Source organism: Cupressus sempervirens, chromosome 3 (genome assembly GCF_028749045.1).
Source record: "Cupressus sempervirens isolate cs-2001-9-10 chromosome 3, ASM2874904v1, whole genome shotgun sequence".
NCBI lineage: Eukaryota > Viridiplantae > Streptophyta > Pinopsida > Cupressales > Cupressaceae > Cupressus > Cupressus sempervirens.
In genome coordinates, this window is record NC_143120.1 from 585,878,340 (window position 1) to 585,903,962 (window position 25,623).

Sequence of the window (25,623 nt, forward strand, 5' to 3'; positions counted from 1 at the left end):
GCTCCCATGCTCGTCAAAGCCCTTTTTCAATCTCCCATCCCCCTATCATCGCGTATCCCGACTCACGTTCATCGTGAGCACTCGATAAGTCAGTACTAGATAAGGCCCATCCCAGGCACCAAAGGCACTGTAAGCATTATGAATCATGGGCTAACATGAGGGTGTGATATTTTCATGTCAGGTGCGATCATACCAGCGCTAGTGCATTGGATCCCATCAGAACTCCGCAGTTAAGCGCGCTTGGGCTAGAGTAGTACTAGGATGGGTGTCCTCTCTTGAAGTCCTGGTGTTGCACCCTTCTTTTACTTTTTTAAGCATCCTATTGTGTAATTGTTGTATTTCCACTACTCCCGTGCTCCTCAAAGCCCGTTTTCAATCTCCCATCCCCCTTTCATCGCGTACCCCAACTCACGTTCATCGTGAGCGCTCGATAAGTCAGTGCTAGATAAGGCCCATCCCAGGCACCAAAGGCACTGTAAAACTTATGTTCCTCAAAAAAGTAATCTCCATAAGGATGAAATGGTCGATCGAACAATCGATTCTTGTGATGAGGAAAGCAAGAGCTTACAAGATCGAGAAATTGATCCAAGAACTTTCGGGGGCCATAACGTTCCACCTGCATCTCCGTTCTTCTTCAAACTATCCATGTGGCTTCATTGGGAGGAGTTGTTGTGAGATATACTCGTGCCTCTCTTCCTATTGGTGGCTTCCGAGTACCTGATAAGGTGCATTGTCAGTGTCAAAGTGTTTATTACTCTCTCGTGCATTCTGGGTGCTCAATAAGGTGTGCTCTGAGTGCTCAATAAGCCACGTCCTATATAAGGTTGCATTATGATGCATGGGCTAACACGAGGGTGTGAGAGTTTGATGTCGTGTGCGATCATACCAGCATTAGTGCATCGGATCTCATCAGAACTCCGTAGTTAAGTGCGCTTGGGCCGGAGTAGTACTGGGATGGGCGACCTCCCGGGAAGTCCCAGCGTTGCACCCTTCTTTTACGTTTTTGAGCATCTGGTTGTGTCATTGTTGTATTTGCGCTGCTCCCATGCTCCTCAAAGCCCATTTTCAATCTCCCATCCCCCTCTCATCGCATACCCCCACTCACGTTCATCGAGAGCGCTGGATAAGTCAGTGCTAGATAAGGCCCATCCCAAGCACCAAAGGCACTATAAAACTTATGTTCCTGAACAAAGTAATGTCCATAAGGATGAAACGGTCGATCGGACAAACGATTCTTGTGATGAGGAAAGCAAGAGCTTGCAAGATCGAGAAATTGATCCAAGAACTTCCAGGGGCCATAACGTTTGACCCGCGTCTCCGTTCTTCTTCAAACTATCCACGTGGCTTCATTGGGAGGAGTTGTTTGGAGAGATACCCGTGCCTCTCTTCCTGTTGGCGCCTTCTGAGCGCCGGATAAGGTGTGTTCTCAGTGTCCAAGTGTTTTTTACTCTCCCGTGCATTCTAGGTTCTTGATAAGGTGTGATCTGAGTGCTCGATAACGTGCATCCTATAAAAGGTTGCATTATGATGCATGGGCTAACATGAGGGTGTGAGAGTTTGATGTCGAGTACAATCATATCAACGTTACTGCACCGGATCCCATCAAAACTCTGCAATTAAGTGCGCTTGGGCCAGAGTAGTACTGGGATGGGTGACCTCCTAGGTAGTCCCGGTGTTACACCCTTCTTTTACTTTTTTGAGCATCCGGTTGTGTCATTGTTGTATTTGCACTACTCCCGTGCTCCTCAAAGCCTTTTTTCAATCTCTCAGCCCCCTCTCATCGCGTACCCCGACTCATGTTCATCGTGAGCGCTCGATAAGTCAGTGCTAGATTAGGCCCATCCCAGGCACCAAAGGTACTGTAAAACTTATTTTATTCAACAAAGTACTCTCCATAAGGATGAAATGGTCGATCGGACAATCGATTCTTGTGATGAGGAAAGCAAGAGCTTACAAGATCGAGAAATTGATCCAAGAACTTTTGGGGGCCATAATCTTTGACCCGCATCTCCGTTCTTCTTCAAACTATCCACGTGGCTTCATTGGGAGGAGTCGTTTGGAGAGATACTCGTGCCTCTCTTCCTGTTGGCACCTCCCGAGTGGCGGATAAGATGCGTTGTCAGTGTCAAAGTGTTTTTTACTCTCCCATGCATTTTGGGTGCTCAATAAGGTGGCCTCTGAGTGCTCGATAAGGCGCGTCCTATACAAGGTTGCATTATGATGCATGGGCTAACACGAGGGTGTGAGAGTTTGATGTCGGGTGCAATCATACCAGCGTTAGTGCACTGGACCCATCAGAACTTCGTAGTTAAGCGCGCTTGGGTGAGAGTAGTGCTGGGATTGGTGACCTCCTGAGACATCTCGGTGTTGCTCCCTTCTTTTAATTTTTTGAGCATCCGGTTGTGTCATTGTTGTATCTGTGCTGCTCCCATGCTCCTCAAAGCTCATTTTCAGTCTCTCATCCCCCTCTCATCACGTAGCCCGACTCACGTTCATCGTGAGCGCTCGATAAGTCAGTGCTAGATAAGGCCCATCCCAGGCACCAAAGGCACTATAAAACTTATGTTCCTCAACAAAGTAATCTCCATAACGATGAAACATTCGCCGAAAAACTGATTCTTATGATGAGGAAAGCAAGAGCTTACAAGATCAGGAAATTGATCCAAGAACTTCCGGGGGCCATAACGTTTGACCCGCATATCCGTTCTTCTTCAAACTATCCATGTGGCTTAATTGGGAGGAGGTTTTTGGAGAGATAAACGTGCCTATCTTCCTATTGGCAACTTTTGAGTGCCGGATAAGGTGCGTTCTCAGTGTCGAAGTCTTTTTTACTCTACTGTACATTCTGGGTGCTCGATAAGGTGCGCTCTGAGTGCTCGATCAGGCAAGTCCTATACAAGGTTGCATTATGATGCATGGGCTAACACGAGGCTATGAGCGTTTGATGTCGGGTGCGATCATACCATTCTTAATGTACTCGATCACATCAGAACTCCAAAATTAGGCGCGCTTGCGCCGGAGTAGTACTAGCATGGGTGACCTCCTGAGAAGTACCGGTGTTGCACCATTCTTTTACTTTTTTGAGCATCTGGTTGTGTAATTGTTGTATTTGCACTGCTCTCGTGCTCCTCAAAGCCCGTTTTCAATCTCCCATCCCCCTCTCATCGCGTACCCCGACTCATGTTCATTGTGAGCGCTTTATAAGTCAGTGCTAGATAAGGCGCATCCCAGGCACCAAAGGTCGATCGAACAACTGATTCTTGTGATGAGGAAAGCAAGAGCTTACAAGATCGAGAAATTGATCCAACAACTTCCGAGGGCCATAAGGTTTGACCCGCATCTCCATTCTTCTTCAAACTATCCACGTGGCTTTATTGGGAGGAGTTGTTTGGAGAGATACATGTGCCTCTCTTCCTATTGGCACCTTTCGAGTGTTGGATAAGGTGCGTTCTCAGTGTCGAAGTGTTTTTTACTCTGTCGTGTATTCTGGGTGCTCGATAAGGTGCGCTCTGAGTGCTCGATAAGGCATGTCCTATACAAGGTTGCATTATGATGCATGGGCTAACACGAGGGTGTGAGATTTTTATGTCGGGTGCGATCATACCAGTGTTAGTGCACTGGATCCCATCAAAACTCCGCAGTTAATTGTGCTTGGGTCGGAGTAGTACTGGGATGGGTGACCTCCCGGGAAGTCCCGGTGTTGCACCCTTCTTTTACTTTTTTGAGCATCCGGTTCTGTCATTGTTGTATTTGCACTACTCCCATGCTCCTCAAAGCCTATTTTCAATCTCCCATCGACCTCGCATCGCGTAACACGACTCACGTTCATCGTGAGCGTTCGATAAGTCAATGCTAGATAAGGCCCATCCCAGGCACCAAAGGTACTATAAAACTTATGTTCCTCAACAAAGTAATCTCCATAAGGATGAAATGGTCGATCAGACAATCGATTCTTGTGATGAGGAAAGCAAGAGCTTACAAGATCGAGAAATCGATCCAAGAACTTCTGGGGGCCATAAGTTTGACACGTATCTCCGTTCTTCTTCAAACTATCCACGTGGCTTCATTGGGAGGATTTGTTTGGAAAGATACCCATCCCTCTCTTCCTGTTGGCACCTTCCGAGTGCCGGATAAGGTGCGTTCTCAGTGTCGAAGCATTTTTTACTCTCCCGTGCATTCTGGGTGCCCAATAAGGTGCGCTCCGAGTGCTCGATAAGGCGTGCCCTATGCAAAGTTGCATTATGATGCATGGGCTAACACAAGGGTGTGAGAGTTTGATATTGGGTGTGATCATACTAGCCTTAGTGCACCAGATCCCATCAGAACTCCGCAGTTAAGCGCGCTTGGGCCGGAGTAGTACTAGGATGGGTGACCTCTCGGGAAGTCCCGGTGTTGCACGCTTCTATTACTTTTTTGAGCATCCAGTTGTGTCATTGTTGTATTTGCGCTGCTCCCGTGCTCCTCAAAGCCCATTTTCAATCTCCCATCCCCCTCTCATCGCGTACCCTAACTCACATTCATCGTGAGCGCTCGATAAGTTAGTGCTAGATAAGGCCCATCCCAGGCACCAAAGGCACTGTAAAACTTATGTTCCTCAACAAAGTAATCTCCATAAGGATGAAATGGTTGATTGGGCAACCGATTCTTTTGATAAGGAAAGCAAGAGCTTACAAGATTGGGAAATTGATCCAAGAACTTTCGGGGGCCATAACGTTTAACCCGCATCTTCGTTCTTCTTCAAACTATCCACATCGCTTCATTGGGAGGAGTTTTTTCGAGAGATACCCGTGCCTCTCTTCCTATTGGCACCTTTGGAGTGCCAAATAAGGTGCATTCTCAGTGTCGAAGTGGTTTTTACTGTCCCGTGCATTCTGGGTGCTCGATAAGGTGGGCTCTGAGTGCTCGATAAGGCGCGTCCTATACAAGGTTGCATTATGATGCATGAGCTAACACGAGGGTGTGAGAGTTTGATGTCGGGTGCGATCATACCAGCGTTAGTGCACTAGATCCCATCAGAACTTCGCAGTAAGGTGCGCTTGGGCCGGAGTAGTACTGGAATTGGTGACCTCCCGAGAAGTCATGGTGTTGCACCCTTCTTTTACTTTTTTGAGCATCTGGTTGTGTCATTGTTGTATTTGCACTGCTCCCGTACTCCTCAAAGCCAGTTTTCAATCTCACATCCCCCTCTCATTGCGTACCCTGACTCACGTTCATCGTGAGCGCTCGATAAGTCAGTGCTAGATAAGGCCCATCCTAGGCACCAAAGGCACTGTAAAACTTATGTTCCTCAACAAAGTAATTTCCATAAGGATGAAATGGTCGATCGGACAACTGATTCTTGTGATGAGGAAAGCAAGAGCTTACAAGATCAAAAAATTGATCCAAGAACTTTCGGGGGCCATAACGTTTGACCCGCATCTCCGTTCTTCTTCAAACTATCCACGTGGCTTCATTGGGAGGAGTTTTTTGGAGAGATACCCATGCCTCTCTTCCTATTGGCACCTTTTGAGTGTCAGATAATGTGCGTTCTCAGTGTCGAAGTGTTTTTTACTCTCCCATGCATTCTGGGTGCTCAATGAGGTGCGCTCTGAGTGCTCAAAAAGGTGCGTCTTATACAAGGTTGCATTATGATGCATGGGCTAACACGAGGGTGTGAGACAGTATGGTTGAGACTTTCTTAGCGTTTGTCTATGTTGTGGTAGTCAAGGTTTGAGCTGCACTAGAAATTTGGTGAGTGGTTGCAGATAGGGATGACAATCGATTAATACTATTGGCCCACCACGCTTCACTAGAAGTGCGAAAATTCTAATAATTAGTACGCAGACTATGAATATCAAACTACATTTGTGTGGAAAACTACTGTAAGAGACGAGACTCAAGGGAATGCAAAGACGCAATAATAGTATGAAAATTGGCATTGTTACTAGCATGGGCTTGCTGAGCAGCGAGTTCCATTTGGACAAGCTTTTGCATTTGGTTTTGTTGTACAAGCAAGGCTTTTTGAATGCAGAGATTAGCATAATTAAGCATCTTAATTTGAGTCAGAGCATCTGGTTGTCCAGAGGCTATGACATGTTGTGGCCAACATGGAATACTGTATTTGTCATCAGCAGATTGTAGGATGAAGTCATGGAAAGAAGGGACTTCAAGGGATTGCAGTCGATCTTTGTCAAAAGAGGTCTGTTGACCAGAAAGCAACATTCTAACAAATCTAGGTCTAATAAAAGAACAATTTGTACACTGCATTTCACCATTGTCTAGTTCCATGAACTGCGGGTGTTCACATGGAGCAGTTAAGGGATTCGAAACAGGATTAATAGGTGAATGTTGAGGGACAGTGGAGTTGACTGGCACTGATGGAGGTGATCTCAAAGGAGGCATTGATGGTAGTCTACTTATAGAAGGTACAGAGGAAGGATTGATGGATGACATACTCCTAGTCAGGGACTGACGAGCAGGAGTAGAAGCAGAGGATGATGTCTGCAATGAGGCAAACGAAATCCTAGCTTGATGGTAATCTTCTTGTACATTAGCAATTGTGGTCATATTGCTTGGACCTTCTAGTTGTCTTAATGCCTTCATATCTATGATCCATTCTCTGGGTACTTGTATATCAGTTAATTGCAGCATGCGAGGTGCAGTGATCTACACACCTTTAGCATCTGTTTGCCAAAGCAGAGAATATCTATTTTGAGACTTATCAACTCTTGGATCTTTAACAATAGGAACAGTTGTATTAAACAAGCGACCATATAGTGCAAACCAAAGGGCATGAGTTCTTGACCCTTTCTTCATGTTCAAGTACTTATCTAGATGATCATCCAATAGACTGACAGCAAAGTTTGGGATGACATCAAAGGCTGTGGCACCAGCGGTCATAGGAGCAGAGATTCCTCCTATTAATATATCACTGTATCGATTGTGTCTTGCATCAAGCAATGTCATCATGACAGTTGCTGGTATTCCTTTGCGATACAGGGGTACAATTCCGGCCACTATACTTCCTAGATGTAAGTACTTGTAACCATTCTTTGTCTTGGCTTGTTTAACTAGATTTTGTATATCCTTGCTAGACAATAGATTGATAAAGCTATGAGGTTGGTCGTTCTTTACTACAACTTGTAATTCTATTAACTTGCAAATAGTCTTAGACTTATAAGCTAACAGTCCTAAATCACTGTAAATCTCATTCCATTTCTTAATAGGCAACTTAAATCTATCAGTAGGCATAGAATATGCTTCAGACTGTGCAACATCTTCTTCCACATTAATATCTTGAATAGAATCAAAGACTAAACTCAAACTTACTAGTTCTGATGTTTGATCAGCAGATTGTTGATCTTGAGGATCGGCCATCTCGATATCTTTTCTGTATAATGGTCAAAAGTGCGCTACTTTCCCTACCTCTAACACACCTTCACACAGCTTCAACAACGAGGACTTACTTCATGCTGAAGACCAGACAGAAATACGAGAGACTCTATTGACAATTGTTGAATCAAATGAAGAACATAACAAGAAAGAACATGGCTCTGATACCAACTTTTATAGCAGTTGTGAATGTGAAACTGGAATGATCATTTTATTGATTGCACAAGCAAAAATATATTTCACATATACATCACGCGCTGACAGTTTGATTTCTGATTTCCTCAAAATGAGAAAAAAGCATACTCTCTTTGTCAGAATATGATGATAATGAGATTTACAGACCTTGGAAACTAGAGACTAGACTTCTAGGACTAACTTGAGAACTTATTTCTCTACTAGACACTTCCTATGAAGACTACTTATGAAATTCTTCTAACCTCTCTAAGCACACTCTGCCTACAAATGAAGGGAGGCCTTCCTTAAATAGATGAAGGACCTATGCTTCATTTTACAATCGTTTCAAATCCAACCATAGGAGGCAAACACGTATAAAGTGCTTTTGGCAGAAAAGAATCCCAAACAGGACCTCCACTCACAAAAGGAGGTGAACAGTAATCTGGGATAAGGACACACCAAAATTTTTTATTACAAGGGCATCTTTTTGCACGAGAAGGCTAACTCGACAGGTGTCAATTTTACCATGGTTGACAGCCATGTCCTAGTTAAGCTCATAAAGGTTGGGATGCCTTCGTCAAGTGACAACCCCACTTGATAGGTTCATATGCCATGACTCTGTGGAGAACTAGTTTCCCAATTCATATAGTCTTCATCATCTTCAATCATCAGACTATTGGCAGCTTCAAGTTGTTCCAGGCGGTCTTCCATCAAATCTTCTTTCCAAAAGATTCTTCGAGTTACTGAATGAAAGCAATGGATATAGTAACATCGGGAGTGCAGTTTTTTGGAACTGTTTCAAACTGTGTGAATAACCATAGTGGTTTATCTTGTATTACAAAGGAAGATAATGTTCTTAATTTGATGGTATCTTCTTGGGCAGGAGATGGACCATAAGAAGCAAATAAACCATTAGAGATTGGCGTTGGCGTTTGAGCTAGAAATCGCAAATGGAACAGGTAACCATAATTAATGGTTAGAGGATGTTGTGAGTGTGCATGTGGATACAAGCCAAGAAAAAACTCATCAATCCTAGATAGATAATGATATTGGTTTCTGTGTTGGTTAGGAATATGAGTATTGCTCAAGAATTCAATTGGCCATTCATAGGATGATGCATAAGTTTGGATTGGACCTAAAGTAGCAGAAATTTCAGGATTAGCTTCACGGCATGGATACTTGGCTATCAATGAATCTGTGAGAAGCTGTCGGTTAGCTACAAAATGATACTGGCGGAGCTCATCATAGATCTGTTTAGTGAGCAACTGTGTATCCGCAATCCAGGGAGTATTGCACACCATTGGATATGTTGTTCTTCATTCCATTATCATGCAAACATTATGTTGATCTTGTTTTCTTTGCACAGGTTCAGGTGCAGGAGGAGCAGGAGCTACAAATTGTACTGGAACAAACCGATCAGGTTGTTGTAGTCTAACAAGAGATTGTTCGCAATGATCTTCCATGATGCGTCCTCGATCTTCTTCGATACTCATTCTGATCTGATCCTGATAAACCTGTTGATCAACCATGTCAGGGTGGAAATATACACTATTATACAAATTTGTTACAATATCCAGAAGAGTTTGAGCAATGGGGTTTGCTCTGGGACGGATATATTCATTATACTCTTGATCTTCTGTAAGAGCATTTACATGATATCCTTCACGGCTTAGGAATTCGGAAAGGATATTTTTCATGCCTTCAACATACTCTGTTTCAAATTCAAAAGTATCAAGAAATTGAGCCCATCGTAGCAGACGGCCTCGGGCAACTTTATGCTTTGATTCCTTCTTAAAGAAACTTGCTAAGTGACATAAATCACTTCTAAGAAGGAATGACTTATCACCAATAAAGAGCTGAAACTTACTGAAAGCATTAATGACTGCTAACAACTCTTTATGCGTACTGTGGTAATTTAATTCAGATCCTTTAAAGGAACCAGATTCATACCTCACCACTTCTTCTCTGATCTTACCATCATGTTCAACTTCTTCAAGGAGAACAGCACCCCATGCTTCATTGCTGGCATCGGTTTGAACAATTTTCTTTCCAGATCCAGGGATCTTCAATGGTGGGAACTATTGACATTGATCTTTTATCTTCTGGATAATATGGTCATGCTCTTGTGTCCATGGTGGTGCATTTTTGCGGAGAAGCTTATTCAATTCTTTGTGAGCTTCTGCTATCTTCTGGTAGTAGCCTGCAATGTAGTTAACCATTCCAAGAAATTGTTGCAAAGATTTCATATCCTTTACTTCTACCTTATTTATGGCAGCAAGAAGATGAGTCTCAGGATACAAACGTTCGTTAGGTTCAATTCTTGTACCAATGAAGATTAAGCTTTCTGTACACCAGTGTAGTTTTGTTGGATTGAGACACAGACCATGGCTTTGACAGAGATTCAAAAATTGCTTGAGATGACTCATATGACTATTGTAGTCTTGGCTGAAGATAAGAATGTCATCTATATAAGGTTGAATGAATTTGGAATATGGACTGAAAATCCTATCCATATGACTTTGAAATATGGAAGGAGTTGTTTTAATACCAAAGGGTAACACATTCCATTCATATAAACCTTATGGTACTGAAAAGGCTATTTTGTATCTTTCTCCATCTTTGATAGAGATTTTCCAGAAACTTTTTGTTAGATCAAATTTGCTGAAAATATTACATCCTCGAATTCTTTTCCAAATGTAATCTTTGTTGGGAAAAGGATGTTGATTATTTTCTAGACAGACATTCAATGGCTTGTAATTGACTACTAATATTTTTTCTGCTATTTCATTGCCATTCTCATCTTGTTTTGGGAAATACATAACATGGCAAGAAAAGGAGCTATTGCTTGGACGAATGATATTCTTTTCTAGAAGTTCAGCTATATCCTTTTCACATAAGGCTTGTTCATCCTTAGATAGAATGAAGTAATTTTCTTTACTCTTTGGAACCATTGGGCGACAATTCTCATCATATTTGAGGGGCAAACTGCATTCCATGTGTCTCTTGTATTTGGTTAATTCTTTAGTTAAAATAGTGGATGCGAAATCTGCTTGAATATTGGCTAATTCCCCCCAGGCAGAAAGAGACTGCATGGCTAACCAGACACACGACTGTGGTGGAATAGGCTTGGGAAGCTGAGAAAAAGACAGCTTTGGAGAATAGGCTCGAAATTCATTGATTTGAGAAACCCTTCCAAATTGAAAATCAATATAGGTACCTTGGTGACCAACAGTGTATGGTGACCATTGCTGTAGGGTTTGACTGCCTATTATACAATCATATTGTTCAACTGGAAATTGGAGAAAACGAACAATGCATGTTTGAGAAGCAAACTGGATTGGGATATGTGCCTGGAATTTGATAGGATTGTTGGAATGGGTGACAGAATGGATACTAGTATGGGTAGGAATCCAACAATCTAAGGGAAAAGCTTCCTTTCTGGCTAAATTACAGTCTTTACCAGAATCTAACAGGGCACATAACTGGTAGGCTTTTAATTCTGAAAGTTTAACTATAAGTAAGAAAGCTGGACAGGGATTTTGCATACCTTTTTGGTAACCAAAAGCTTTCTTTGGTTCTTTTGTGGAATGTAGATAAGAGACATCTTGTTCTGCATATTCTTCCGTTGCTTCCATTTCTTGTGTAGTTGTAGAAGGTTGAACTTGTTCAGATTCAAGAAGTAGCTTGTCAAAGGCACTAAGTGAACTGGAGCTACTTTCATATTCCTTCAATTCTTTCTGAACTTGATTTATTTCTTTAAAGATATCAGCTTTGGCCCGATAGAGAAAGGCGAGGCGCTGAGATAGCCATTCTTTCCTTGAAGCCTTAGCAAAGGCTTTCTAACCCTATGGGTTATAGGTGTAACCATGTGAGCTGGAAGTAGTACCAGGAGCATCTTCATTATATAAAGGCAAGACTGCTTCTTGCTCTTGTAGAAGAATTCTATTTCTTTGATCTTCTAAAGATGCTAGCTCTTTTTTGACTTGCTCAAATTGATATGGTGTAAGAAAGTTTTCTTTTCTCTTTAGCAGTTGGTTGCTTCATTCTTGAATTCTATCAAGCTCTTGCTGAGGAGTAAGCTTTAACCTATTTGGATTGGTTTGGCTTAAAGATCGATGACAATCTGGAAGTCTGTCAGAATGATGATACATATTACAATAGAAAGAAACTTCTGATTGTTCATCTTCACTAGGGGAGAAGAATTTATCAGATTCTTCATCAGAGGTATGTTCTTGCTCAGATATCCTTAAATGCCTGACTTGCATTATTTCATTATTACTATCTGAAGAACATTCTTCTATACATAGATCATCTGAATCAGATGCATTAGAAGCAATGGTAATTAGTTCATCTAGCATATTTATAGATTGAAGACCGCGGATGCGCTTACCTTTCTTTTGGCTATCAGGACATTTATTTGCATAATGATCTCCTTTGCAAATATAACAAACAGGTTTGAAATCCTTTTTTCTTACCTTTTCCTTTCTTCTGAGAAACACTTTGCATTTCCTTCCTTTCTTATTTCGAGGAAAAGTTCTTTGATAATCCTTATGAGACTTATAGAACTTGTAGGACTTATGTTTTTGCTTATGTTTGTCACATCCATATGATGTGGATTGACAATGGCAAAGACCTGCTTTCAGGTAGGGCAAAACTTCTTTCTTCTTTTTTCTATTTTGCTTTTCACTACATAAGTCACTATTGATCTCTTTTATGAACTGACACAGCTGAGGAAATGCAACATCATTAATTGACATTTCTAGTGTGTTCATAATGCTGAAAATGATTTTTTCTCTATAATAAGACTAAAGTTGTAAAGGAAATCCATTTAGAATAGTATTATACATCCATACATTATTATTTGTCTGGCCTGATCTGTAGAAGTTAGTATACTGATCACTGCAGTATTCATCTAACTTGCTCATATCACAAATTCTATTTTCTATGAATTTTTTCAAAGCTGCACGTTGCTCATTTTCGTGTTGACTGACAAACATTCTATATAATGCACTGCTTACTGAGGTGACACAAGCTTGTATGAGATCATCCTTATAGTCTGTTGGTAGACTATCCCAAGCACTGTGTGCAATGCCAATTAAGGCATTCAATCCTTTTCTGATTGCTTGATCAGGTGTCATATTGGCAGCATAGATGGCATTATCCATCCATGTCCTTAGTGCATCAAGTGTAGCTTTATTCTTTACAGGATCATAATTATCCATATTAATGTACGGAGGTGCATTCTCATTGAAAGCATACAATTGATCATATGGGTCTTGAGACACCATATTTACTTGTTTCCATGTACCTGTGTTTGGATCAAACTCTTGTAGTTTAGGAGAGGGTACATGCAGGACTAAGGCTTTACCAGTATGAAGTGAGCATAACCATTGATGATCAACCTGCGATCTTGGAAAACTACTTGGAGGTCGAGCAGGGGCTGGCTATGGTAAAGAGCTTAGTTTATCAGATACAACATGATCAACTTGATCTTTAACATACTATAGGGTTTGATGGATGCCTTGAGCATCAACTAATTGTTGGGAGAAAACCTGAGTTGTGGTCTGTTCTATGGTTGGATCCCATCAGAACTCCGCAGTTAAGCGCGCTTGCGCCGAAGTAGTACTGGGATGGGTGACCTCCCGGGAAGTCCCGGTGTTGCACCCTTCTTTTACTTTTTTGAGCATCCGGTTGTGTCATTGTTGTATTTGCACTGCTCCTATGCTCCTCAAAGCCCGTTTTCAATCTCCCATCCCCCTCTCACCGCGTACCCCGACTCAGGTTCATTGTGAGCGCTCGATAAGTCAATGCTAGATAAGGCCCATCCCAGGCACCAAAGGCACTGTAAAACTTATGTTCCTCAACAAAGTAATCTTCATAAGGATGAAATGGTCGATCGGACAACCGATTCTTGTGATGAGGAAAGCAAGAGCTTACAAGATCGGTAAATTCATCCAAGATCTTTCGGGGGCCATAACGTTTGACCCGCATCTTCGTTCTTCTTCAAACTATCCACGTGGCTTCATTGGGAGGACTTGTTTGGAGAGATACCCATGTCTCTCTTCCTATTGGCACCTTCCGAGTGCCGGATAAGGTGTGTTCTCAGTGTCAAAGTGTTTTTAACTCTCCCATGCATTTTGGGTGCTCTATAAGGTGCGCTCTGAGTGCTCAATAAGGTGCGTCCTATACAAGGTTACATTATGATGCATGGGCTAATACGAGGGTGTGAGAGTTTGATGTTAGGTGTGATCATACCAGCGTTAGTGCACCAGATCCCATCAGAGCTCTGCAATTAAGCGCGCTTGGCCCGAAGTACTACTGGGATGGGTGACCTCCCGGGAAGTCCTGGTGTTGCACCCCTCTTTTACTTTTTTTAGCATTTGATTGTGTCATTGTCATATTTGCACTGCTCCTATGCTCCTCAAATCCTGTTTTCAATCTCCCATCCCCCTCTCACTACATACCCCAACTCACGTTTATCGTGAGCGCTCGATAAGTCAGTGCTAGATAAGGCCCATCCCAGGCACCAAAGGCACTGTAAAACTTATGTTCCTCAACAAAGTAATCTTCATAAGGATGAAACAGTTGATCGGACAACCGATGCTTGTGATGAGGAAAGCAAGAGCTTACAAGATCGGGAAATTGATCCAAGAACTTTCGGGGACCATAACGTTTGACCTGCATCTCCGTTCTTCTTCAAACTATCCATGTGGCTTCATTGGGAGGAGTTGTTCGGAGAGATACCCGTGCCTCTCTTCCTCTTGGTGCCTTCTGAGTGCCAGATAAGGTGCGTCTTGAATGTCGAAGTGTTTTTACTCTCCCATTCATTCTGAGTGCTCGATAAGGTGCACTCTGAGTGCTCGATAAGGCGCATCCTATACAAGGTTGCATTATGATGCATGGGCTAACATGAGGGTGTGAGAGTTTGATTTTGGGTGCGATCATACCAGAGTTAGTGCACCGGATCCCATCAGAACTCCGCAGTTAAGCACGCTTGGGCCGGAGTAGTTCTACGATGGGTGACCTCCCGGGAAGTCTTGGTGTTGCACACTTCTTTTACTTTTTTAAGCATCCAATTGTGTCATTTTTGTATTTGCATTGCTCTCATGCTCCTCAAAGCTCGTTTTCAATCTCCCATCCCTCTCTCACCGCGTACCCCAACTCAAGTTCATCGTGAGCGCTAGATAAGTCAGTGCTAGATAAGGCCCATCCCAGGCACCAAAGGCACTGAAAACTTATGTTCCTCAACAAATTAATCTCAATAAGGATGAAATGGTCGATCGGACAACCGATTCTTGTGATGAGAAAAGAAAGAGCTTACAAGATCAGGAAATTGATCCAACAACTTTCGAGGGCCATAACGTTTGACCTGCATCTCCGTTCTTCTTCAAACTAACCATGTGGCTTCATTGGGAGGGGTTATTTGGAGAGATACTCATGCCTCTATTCCTATTGGCACCTTCCAAGTGCCGGATAAGATGCGTTCCTAGTGTGGAAGTGTTTTTTACTCTCCCGTACATTCTGGGTGCTCGAAAAGGTGCGCTTCGAGAGCTCGATAAGCCACGTCCTATACAAGGTTGCATTATGATGCATGGGCTAACACAAGGGTGTGAGATTTTGATGTGAGGTGTGATCATACCAGCGTTAGTGCACCGGATCCCATTAGAACTCCGCATTTAAGCACGCTTCGGCTGGAATAGTAATGGGATGGGTGACCTCTCGGGAAGTCCCAGTGTTGCACCCTTCTTTTACTTTTTTGAGCATCTGGTTGTGTCATTGTTGTATTTGCGCTGCTCCCATGCTCCTCAAAGCCCATTTTCAATCTCTCATCCCCCTCTCACTGCATACCCCAACTCACGCTCATTGTCAGCGCTCGATAAGTCAGTGCTAGATAAGGCCCATCCCAGGCACCAAAGGCACTGTAAAACTTATGTTCCTCAACAAAGTAATCTCCATAAGGGTGTAACGGTCGATCGAACAACTGATTCTTGTGATGAGGAAAGCAAGAGCTTACAAGATCAAGAAATTGATCCAAGAACTTCCATGGGCCATAACGTTTGACCCACATCTCCGTTCTTCTTCAAACTATCCACATGGCTTCATTGGGACAAGTTGTTTGGAGAGATATCCGTCCCTCTCTTCCTATTGGCACCTTCTGAGTGCCGGATAAGGTGTATTCTCAGTGTCGAAGTGTTTTTTACTCTCTAGTACATTCTGGGTGCTTGATAAGGTGCGCTCCGAGTGCTAGATAAGGCTCGTCCTATACAAGGTTGCATTATGATGCATGGGCTAAAATGAGGGTGTGAGAGTTTGATGTCGGGTACGATCATACCAGCGTTAGTGCATAGGATCCCATCAGAACTCCGCAGTTAAGCGCACTTGGGCCGGAGTAGTACAGGGATGGGTGACCTCTCGGGAAGTCCTGGTGTTGCACCCTTCTTTTACTTTTTTGAGCATCCGATTGTGTCATTTTTGTATTTGCACTGCTCCCATGCTCCTCAAAGCCCATATTCAATCTCCCATCCCCCTTTGACCACGTACCCCAACTCACGTTCATTGTGAGCGCTCGATAAGTCAGTGCTAGATAAGGCCCATCCCAGGCACCAAAGGCACTGTAAAACTTATGTTCCTCAACAAAGTAATCTCCATAAGGATGAAATGGTCAATCAGACAACCGGTTCTTTTGATGAGGAAAACAAGAGCTTACAAGATCGGGAAATGATCCAAGAACTTCTGGAGTTCATAACGTTTGACCCACATTTCCGTTCTTCTTCAAACTATCCACGTGGCTTCATTGGGAGGAGTTGTTTGGAGAGATACCCATGCCTCTCTTCCTATTGGTGCCTTTTGACTGCCAGATAAGGTGTGTTCTCAGTGTCGAAGTGCTTTTTACTCTCCCGTGCATTCTGGGTGCTCGATAAGGTGCGCTCCGAGTTCTCGATAAGGTGCGTCCAATACAAGGTTGCATTATGATGCATTGGCTAACATGAGGGTGTGAGAGTTTGATGTTGGGTATGATCATACCAGCGTTAGTGCACCGAAACCCATCAGAACTCCGCAGTTAAGCGTGCTTGGGCCGGAGTAGTACTGGGATGGGTGACCTCCCGGCAAGTCCCGGTGTTGCACCCTTCTTTTACTTTTTTGAGCATCCGGTTGTGTCATTGTTGTATTTGCGCTGCTTCCCTGCTCCACAAAGCTCGTTTTCAATCTCCCATTCCCCTCTCACTGCGTACCCCGATTCACATTCATCGTGAGCGCTCGATAAGTCAGTGCTAGATAAGGCCCATCCCAGGCACCAAAGGCACTGTAAAACTTATGTTCCTCAACAAAGTAATCTCCATAAGGATGAAACGGTCGATCGGACAACCGATTCTTTTGATGAGGAAAGCAAGAGCTTACAAGGTCGGGAAATTGATCCAACAACTTTCGAAGGCCATAACATTTGACTCGCATCTCTGTTCTTCTTCAAACTATCCACATGGCTTCATTGGGAGGAGTTGTTTGGAGAGATACCCGTGCCTCTCTTACATTGGTGCCTTTCCAGTATCGGATAAGGTGCGTTCTCAGTGTCGAAGTGCTTTTACTCTCTTGTGCATTCTGAGTACTCGATAAGGTGCATTCTGAGTGCTCGATAAGGTGCGTCCTATACAAGGTTGCATTATGATGCATGGGCTAACAAGAGAGTGTGAGAGTTTTATTTCGGGTGTGATCATACCAGCGTTAGTGCATCGGATCCCATTAGAACTCTGTAGTTAAGCACGCTTGGGCCGGAGTAGTACTAGAATGGGTGTCCTCCCGGGAAGTCCTGGTGTTGCACCCTTCTTTTAATTTTTTGAGCAACTTATGCCAAAATTTTTACCGACTTTCCTGACATTTGCATAGCTTAATTTCTTTCATTGTAATATCATTTAGATTTTAAATATGCATCCATTTAGCATACTATATTTCTTCATTTCTTAGATTAATAATTGCATCTCTCATCTAGATTAATTGCACTTTCATTTAGCTACATAAATCCTTCGTTCTAGAGATCTGGTTGTCCGATTCTTGTTCTGAGAGCAAAGGCATAATCTTTCTAGTTAGAAGGCAACATGTCGCTCTGTTAGACTTTTCAAATAAAGAATACAATGTTTATTTAAGGATGATCTCACAAGTAATGACCATGTTGAAGTGTATGTAAGGATTAGAGGCCCCCAATTTCACATATACATTTTTGGTGCCTACCGTGGGGCTCAAAAAATCAAATTTTCTAGCCTCATTTGCTACATTTTCTGCATTTTTTTTTTCTCCATAGAAGCTTCCAAATTTTTGCATGAGAAAGCTATTTTTTTTCACAAAGACTTGAAGATTTTGCATCTTCCTCTAAACTTTCTCGAGCAAAAAAGTTCATAATTGTGTGGGTTCTTGCGCTATGCACATGATTTTTTTTGCGCAGGTATGTGCATGAATTCACACATAATTTTGCAACAGTAATGCAGAATATAGTTTTTCAAGCTCCAGTTTATCAAGCTATTTTCTGAAGTAGTTTTTTTCTTCTTCTGATTTTTGTAGTTATTTATGTATTTATCTGTAGCTTAACAGTGGTTTGCAAGACGTTTTGAAAAATCTATAGTTAAATTTAAAATTTAAAGAAAAAAAAAAATGAGTGCCGGATAAGGTGCGTTCTCAGTGTCGAAGTGTTTTTTACTCTCTCATGCATTCTAGGTGCTCAATAAGGTGCACTCTGAGTGCTCGATAACGCGCGTCCTATATAAGGTTGGATTATGATGCATGGGCTAACACGAGGGTGTGAGTGTTTGATGTCGGGTGCGATCATACCAGCGTTAGTGCACCAGATCCCATCAGAACTCCGCAGCTAAGCGCGCTTGGGCCAGAGTAGTAATTGGATGGGTGACCTCCCGGGAAGTCCTGGTGTTGCACCTTTCTTTTACTTTTTTGAGCAACTTATGCGAAAAGATTTACCGACTTTGTTGACATTTGCATAGCTTAATTTCTTTCATTGTAATGTCATTTAGATTTTAAATATGCATCTATTTAGCATACTATATTTCTTCATTTCTTAGATTAATAATTGCATCTCTCATCTAGATTAATTGCACTTTCATTTAGCTACATAAATCCTTCGTTCTAGAGGTCTAGTTGCCCGATTCTTGTTCTGAGAGCAAAGGCATAATATTTCTAGTTAGAAGGCAACATGTCGCTCTGTTAGACTTTTCGAATAAAGAATACAATGTTTATTTCGGGATGATCTCACAGGTAATGACCATGTTAAAGTGTATGTGAGCATTAGAGGCCCCCAATTTCACATATACATTTCTGGTGCCTACCGTGGGGCTCCAAAAATCAAATTTTCTAGCCTCATTTTCTACATTTCCTGCATCTTTTCTGTTTTGACCATACAAGCTTCCAAATTTTCGCATGAGAAAGCTATTTTTTTGCACAAAGACTTGAAGATTTTGCATCTTCCTCTACACTTTCTTGAGCAAAAAAGTTCATAATTGTGTGGGTTCTCGCGCTATGCACATGATTCTTTTCGCGCAGGTCTGTGCATGAATTCAGACATAATTTTGTAACAGTAATGCAGAATATAGTTTTTCAAGTTCCAGTTTATCAAGCTATTTTCTGAAGAATTTTTTTTCTTCTTCTGATTTTTTTAGTTATTTATGTATTTATCTTTAGCTTAACGGTGGTTTGTAGGATGTTTTGAAAAATATATAGTTAAATTTACATTTAAAAAAAAAAAAAAAACTGAGTGCCGGATAAGGTGCGTTCTTAGTGTCGAAGTGTTTTTTACTCTCCCGTGCATTCCTGGTGCTCGATAAGGTGCACTCCGAGTGCTCGATAAGGCACGTCCTATACAAGGTTGCATTATGATGCATGGACTAACATGAGGATGTGAGAGTTTGATGTCAGGAGTGATCATACCAGCGTTAGTGCACCAGATCCTATTAGGACTCCGCAGTTAAGCGTGCTTGGGCCAGAGAAGTACTGGGATGGGTGACCTCCTGTGAAGTGCCGATGTTGCACCCTTCTTTTACTTTTTTGAGCAACTTATGCCAAAATTTTTACCGACTTTGGTGACATTTGCATAGCTAAATTTCTTTCATTGTAATATCATTTAGATTATAAATATGCATCCATTTAGCATACTATATTTCTTCATTTCTTAGATTAATAATTGCATCTCTCATCTACATTAATTGCACTTTCATTTAGCTACATAAATCTTTCATTCTAGAGGTCTGGTTGCCCGATTCTTGTTCTGAGAGCAAAGGCATAATCTTTATACTTAGAAGGCAACATGTCGCTCTGTTAGACTTTTTGAATAAAGAATACAATCTTTATTTCGGGATGATCTCACAGGTAATGACCATGTTGAAGTGGATTTAAGAATTAGAGGCCCCCAATTTCACATATACATTTCTGGTGCCTACCGTGGGGCTCAAAAAATCAAATTTTCTAGCCTCATTTTCTACATTTTCTGCATTTCTTTTATTTTGTCCATACAAGCTTATAGATTTTCGCATGAGAAAGCTATTTTTTTGCACAAAGACTTGAAGATTTTGCATCTTCCTCTACACTTTCTCGAGCAAAAAATTTCATAATTGTGTGGGTTCTCGCGCTATGCATATGATTTTTTTTGCATAGGTCTGTGCATGAATTCACACATAATTTTGCAATAGTAATACAGAATATAGTTTTTCAAGTTCCTATTTATCAAGAGATTTTTTGAAGAATTTTTTTTCTTCTTCTTATTTTGGTAGTTATTTATGTATTTATCTGTAGCTTAACAACAGTTTGCAGGACGTTTTAAAAAATCTATAGTTAAATTAAAAAATTTAAAAAAAAAAAAAAAAACTGACTCCCTGATAAGGTGCGTTCTCAGTGTTGGAGTGTTTTTTACTCTCCCATGCATTTTGGATGCTCGATAATGTGCGCTCCAAGTGCTCCATAAGGTGCATGCTATACAAGGTTGCATTATGATGCATGGGCTAACACGAGGGTGTGAGAGTTTGATGTCGGGTGCGATCATACCATCGTTAGTGCACCGGATCCAATCAGAACTCCGCAGTTAAGCACGCTTGGGTCGGAGTAGTACTGGGATGGGTGACCTCTCGAGAAGTACTGGTGTTGCACCCTTCTTTTCCTTTTTTAAGAAACTTATGCTTAAATTTTTACCGACTTTGCTGACATTTGCATAGCTTAATTTCTTTCATTATAATATCATTTAGATTTTAAATATGCATCCATTTAGCATACTATATTTCTTCATTTCTTAGATTAATAATTGCATCTCTCATCTAGATTAATTGCACTTTTATTTAGCTACATAAATCCTTCGTTCTAGAGGTCTGGTTGCCCGATTCTTGTTCTGAGAGCAAAGGCATAATCTTTCTAGTTAGAAGGCAACATGTCGCTCTATTAGACTTTTCGAATAAAGAATACAATGTTTATTTCGGGATGATCTCACAGGTAATGACCATGTTGAAGTGTATGTGAGGATTAGAGGCCTACAATTTCACAGATACATTTCTACTGCCTACCGTGGGGTTCATAAAATCAAATTTTCTAGCCTCATTTTCTACATTTTCTCCGTTTTTTTGTTTTGTCCATACAAGCTTCCAGATTTTCGCATGAGAAAGCTAATTTTTTGCATAAAGACTTCAAGATTTTGCATCTTCCTCTACACTTTCTCAAGCAAACAAGTTCATAATTGTGTGGGTTCTCGCACTATGCACATGATTTTTTTTGCGCAGTTCTATGCATGAATTCACAAATAATTTTGCAACAGTAATGCAGAATATAGTTTTTCAAGTTCCAGTTTATCAAGCTGTTTTGTGAAGTATTTTTTTCTTCTTCTGATTTTTGTAGTTATTTATGTATTTATCTGTACCTTAACAGTGGTTTGTAGGACGTTTTGAAAAATGTATAGTTCAATTTAAAATTTTACAAAAAACAAAAAAAACCGAGTGCCAAATAAGGTGCGTTCTCAGTGTCGAAGTGTTTTTTACTCTCTCGTGCATTCTGGGTGCTCGATAAGGTGTGCTCCAAGTGCTCCATAAGGCACGTCCTATTCAAGGTTGCATTATGACGCATGGGCTAATACGAGGGTGTGAGACTTTGATGTCGGGTGCGATCATACCAGCGTTAGTGCGCCGGATCCCATCAGAACTCCGCAGTTAAGCGCGCTTGGGCCGGAGTAGTACTAGGATGGGTGACCATCCAAGATGTCCTGGTGTTGCACCCTTCTTTTACTTTTTTGAGCAACTTATGCTAAAAATTTTACTGACTTTGCTGACATTTGCATAGCTTAATTTCTTTCATTGTAATATCATTTAGATTTTAAATATGCATCCATTTAGCATACTATATTTCTTCATTTTTTTGATTAATAAATGCATCTCTCATCTAGATTAATTGCACTTTCATTTAGCTACATAAATCCTTCGTTCTAGAGGTCTGGTTGCCCGATTCTTGTTCTGGGAGCAAAGGCATAATCTTTCTAGTTAGAAGGGAACATGTCACTCTGTTAGACTTTTTGAATAAAGAATACAATGTTTATTTTGGGATAATCTCACAGGTAATGACCATGTTGAAGTATATGTGAGGATTAGAGGCCTCCAATTTCACATATACGTTTCTAGTGCCTACCGTGGGGCTCGAAAAAACAAATTTTCTAGCCTCATTTTCTACATTTTCTGCATTTTTTTTGTTTTTTCCATACAAGCTTCCAGATTTTCGCATGAGAAAGCTATTTTTTTGCACAAAGACTCGAAGATTTTGCATCTTCCTATACACTTTCTCGAGCAAAAAAGTTCATAATTTTGTGGGTTCTCGCGCTATGCACATGATTTTTTTTTACGCAGGTTTGTGCATGAATTCACACATAATTTTGCAACAGTAATGCAGAATATAGTTTTTCAACTTCCAGTTTATCAAGCTATTTTCTGAAGCATTTTTTTTCTTCTTCTAATTTTTGTAGTTATTTATGTATTTATTTGTAGCCTAATAGTGGTTTTTTGGACACTTTGAAAAATCTATAGTTAAATTTAAAATTAAAATAAAAAAATAAAAAAATCGAGTGGCGGATAAGGTGCGTTCTCAGTGTCGATGTGTTTTTTACTCTCCTATGCATTCTGAGTGCTCAATAAGGTGCATTCCAAGTGCTCCATAAGGCGCATCCTATAGAAGATTGCATTATGATTCATGGGCTAACACGAGGGTGTGAGAGTTTGATGTCGGGTGCGATCATACTAGCGTTAGTGCACCGAATCACATCAAAACTCTGTAGTTAAGTGCGCTTGGGCCGGAGTAGTACTGGGATGGGTGACCTCCCAGGAAGTCTCGGTGTTGCACCCTTCTTTTACATTTTTGATCAACTTATGCCAAAAATTTTACCGACTTTGCTGACATTTGCATAGCTTAATTTCTTTCATTGTAATATTGTTTCGATTTTAAATATGCATCCATTTAGCATACTATATTTCTTCATTTCTTAGATTAATAATTGCATCTCTCATTTAGATTAATTGCACTTTCATTTAGCTACATAAATCCTTCGTTCTAGAGGTCTGGTTGCCCGATTCTTGTTCTGAGAGCAAGGCATAATCTTTTTATCCCACATTGAGAAAACGAAGGATTGAGCTCTTGTGAGAACACTATAAAAGAAATGGAAGAGCTTTTTTTGTATGCTTGGATGAAGATTAATGTTATGTTGCTGGATATTTGATTATCGGGCTTGGAGGATAGAATCCCTCTTTGCTAGCATTCTCTTCACTGTTGGAAGACACAGTCAGGAGGATCAAGGGTGTTTTTACTTCAGGAAACACATTGGGTTTCATTTGGGGTGTTCGCATAAAGAAATTTACAAGGGTTTGAGGTGTAGATCTGAAGTTAGTTATTGCTATAGTGCCGCATAAACAGTATTTTGCTACAGTCGGCATGAACAATATTTTGCTACAATACGACGTGAACAGTGTTGGTATCAAGTTTACTTGTTGTTCTGGCTGATTAGAAGTTTGGAGGGTTGCCGACTACATCTGCAAAATACTACGGTAACTAATTCCAAGTTTCTTCTGTCAAATTTTGATACTTTGCATAATAATTGTTGAATACAAGTCTGAATAGTTGTTGCAGCCTTTAAGGCAGCTGTAAGTGCACATCTACATTTAAAAATCACCCTTTTATCAGCAGATTGAAAGAGTTTCTAGATTTTTCATATACTGTTGAATGTGTGCCAAGTGTTTGTGAAAATGTTATGATGTGTATTATGCATTTTAATGTCACTTCATAGTTGTTCGTAAATCTACTCATTGGAAAGCAATTTATTGAGGAAATCAGCTTTATGAGTTTGCATACAAACTGTTTGAGAATATTCCTTAAGTTAAATTTCTATAAGTCAAAGTTCAAATCAGGGGAGGATATTACAGTGGTATCAGAGCTATAGGTCCTACCATCTTGTGGAGGTCTTATAGGGAATTTGGAACAACCGGATAGAGGGAAAAAGTGTTTGACGAAATGTCAAAACACTAAAATCAGAAATAAATAAAAAACATAGGCTAAGCATTTATGTTTGAGCATGTGATACGGGTCTTATAATTTCCGCGATACAAGAGCAAGACAAAGTAGGAGTTCAGACCTGCAAAGCAAACAGTCTAGTTCATCTGTACAAGGGGGTATAGAATCTAGTCATACAGACACAACGGATGTATTCTTTGATCAAGACAGCAATATGGGTGACCGAGATGACAGGAATGCAAGATTAGGTGGAGGTGGGAATGTCAGTCCAAAGCTTGGAGAGGAAAGATTCTTACAGTTATTAGAGACCTTGGTACAGGGTCAGCGAGTAGCAGAACAAAGGGCACAGGAACAGAATCAGAGATTGGATCTTATGATGCAGATGATGCAGAGGTCCGTTTGCCCGATTCTTGTTCTGAGAGAAAAGGCATAATCTTTCTAGTTAGAAAGCAACATGTCGCTCTGTTAGACTTTTCGAACAAAGAATACAATGTTTATTTCGGAATGATCTCACGGGTAATGACCATGTTGAAGTGTATGTGAGGATTAGAGGCCCCCAATTTCACATATACATTTCTGGTGCCTACCGTGGGGCTCCAAAAATCAATTTTTCTAGCCTCATTTTCTCCATTTTCTGCATTTTTTTTGTTTTGTCCATACAAGCTTCCAAATTTTTGCATGAGAAAGCTATTTTTTTGCACAAAGACTTGAAGATGTTCCATCTTCTTCTACACTTTCTCGAGCAAAAAAGTTCATAATTGTGTGGGTTCTCGCGCTATGCACATGATTTTTCTTGCGTAGGTCTATGCATGAATTCACACATAATTTTGCAACAGTAATGCAGAATATAGTTTTTCAAGTTCCAGTTTATCAATATATTTTCTGAAGTATTTTTTTTCTTCTTCTGATTTTTTTAGTTATTTATGTATTTATCTGTAGCTTAACAGTGGTTTGCGGGACGTTTTGAAAAATCTATAGTTAAATTAAAACATTTAAAAAAAAAAAAAAAAAAAATCGAGTGCCGGATAAGGTGCGTTCTTAGTGTCGAAGTGATTTTTACTCTCTCGTGCATTCTGCGTACTCGATAAGGTGCGCTCCAAGTGCTCCATAAGGCGCGTCCTATACAAGGTTGCATTATGATGCATGGGCTAACACGAGGGTGTGAGAGTTTGATGTCGGATGCGATCATACCAGCGTTAGTGCACCAGATCCCATCAGAACTTCGCAGTTAAGCGTGCTTGGGCCGAAGTAGTACTGGGATGGGTGACATCCCACCGGGAAGTCCCGGTGTTGCACCCTTCTTTTACTTTTTTGAGCAACTTATGCCAAAAAATTTACCGACTTTGCTGACATTTGCATAGCTTAATTTCTTTCATTGTAATATCGTTTAGATTTTAAATATGCATCCATTGAGCACACTATATTTCTTCATTTCCTAGATTAATAATTGCATCTCTCATCTAGATTAATTGCACTTTCTCGAGCAAAAAAGTTCATAATTCTGTGGGTTCTCGCGCTATGCACATGATTTTTCTTGAGCAGGTCTGTGCATGAATTCGC

General features: G+C 40.9%; 17 pseudogenes; all 17 read left to right on the plus strand.

Moving 5' to 3' along the window:
- Window positions 1-179: 179 nt before the first annotated feature.
- On the plus strand, window positions 180-298 carry LOC149567823 (5S ribosomal RNA; annotated as a pseudogene).
- A 574-nt stretch (window positions 299-872) lies between these two features.
- On the plus strand, window positions 873-991 carry LOC149567824 (5S ribosomal RNA; annotated as a pseudogene).
- Window positions 992-3,590: 2,599 nt separating this feature from the next.
- Window positions 3,591-3,709, plus strand: LOC149567825 (5S ribosomal RNA; annotated as a pseudogene).
- Window positions 3,710-4,282: 573 nt separating this feature from the next.
- LOC149567826 (5S ribosomal RNA) lies at window positions 4,283-4,401 on the plus strand (annotated as a pseudogene).
- Window positions 4,402-4,975: 574 nt separating this feature from the next.
- Window positions 4,976-5,094, plus strand: LOC149567827 (5S ribosomal RNA; annotated as a pseudogene).
- Window positions 5,095-13,786: 8,692 nt separating this feature from the next.
- LOC149567828 (5S ribosomal RNA) lies at window positions 13,787-13,905 on the plus strand (annotated as a pseudogene).
- Window positions 13,906-14,478: 573 nt separating this feature from the next.
- On the plus strand, window positions 14,479-14,597 carry LOC149567829 (5S ribosomal RNA; annotated as a pseudogene).
- A 573-nt stretch (window positions 14,598-15,170) lies between these two features.
- Window positions 15,171-15,289, plus strand: LOC149567830 (5S ribosomal RNA; annotated as a pseudogene).
- Window positions 15,290-15,863: 574 nt separating this feature from the next.
- LOC149567831 (5S ribosomal RNA) lies at window positions 15,864-15,982 on the plus strand (annotated as a pseudogene).
- Window positions 15,983-16,555: 573 nt separating this feature from the next.
- Window positions 16,556-16,674, plus strand: LOC149567832 (5S ribosomal RNA; annotated as a pseudogene).
- A 572-nt stretch (window positions 16,675-17,246) lies between these two features.
- Window positions 17,247-17,365, plus strand: LOC149567833 (5S ribosomal RNA; annotated as a pseudogene).
- A 984-nt stretch (window positions 17,366-18,349) lies between these two features.
- Window positions 18,350-18,468, plus strand: LOC149567834 (5S ribosomal RNA; annotated as a pseudogene).
- Window positions 18,469-19,456: 988 nt separating this feature from the next.
- LOC149567835 (5S ribosomal RNA) lies at window positions 19,457-19,575 on the plus strand (annotated as a pseudogene).
- A 991-nt stretch (window positions 19,576-20,566) lies between these two features.
- On the plus strand, window positions 20,567-20,685 carry LOC149567836 (5S ribosomal RNA; annotated as a pseudogene).
- A 989-nt stretch (window positions 20,686-21,674) lies between these two features.
- On the plus strand, window positions 21,675-21,793 carry LOC149567837 (5S ribosomal RNA; annotated as a pseudogene).
- Window positions 21,794-22,786: 993 nt separating this feature from the next.
- On the plus strand, window positions 22,787-22,905 carry LOC149567838 (5S ribosomal RNA; annotated as a pseudogene).
- A 2,335-nt stretch (window positions 22,906-25,240) lies between these two features.
- On the plus strand, window positions 25,241-25,362 carry LOC149567839 (5S ribosomal RNA; annotated as a pseudogene).
- Window positions 25,363-25,623: the final 261 nt, after the last annotated feature.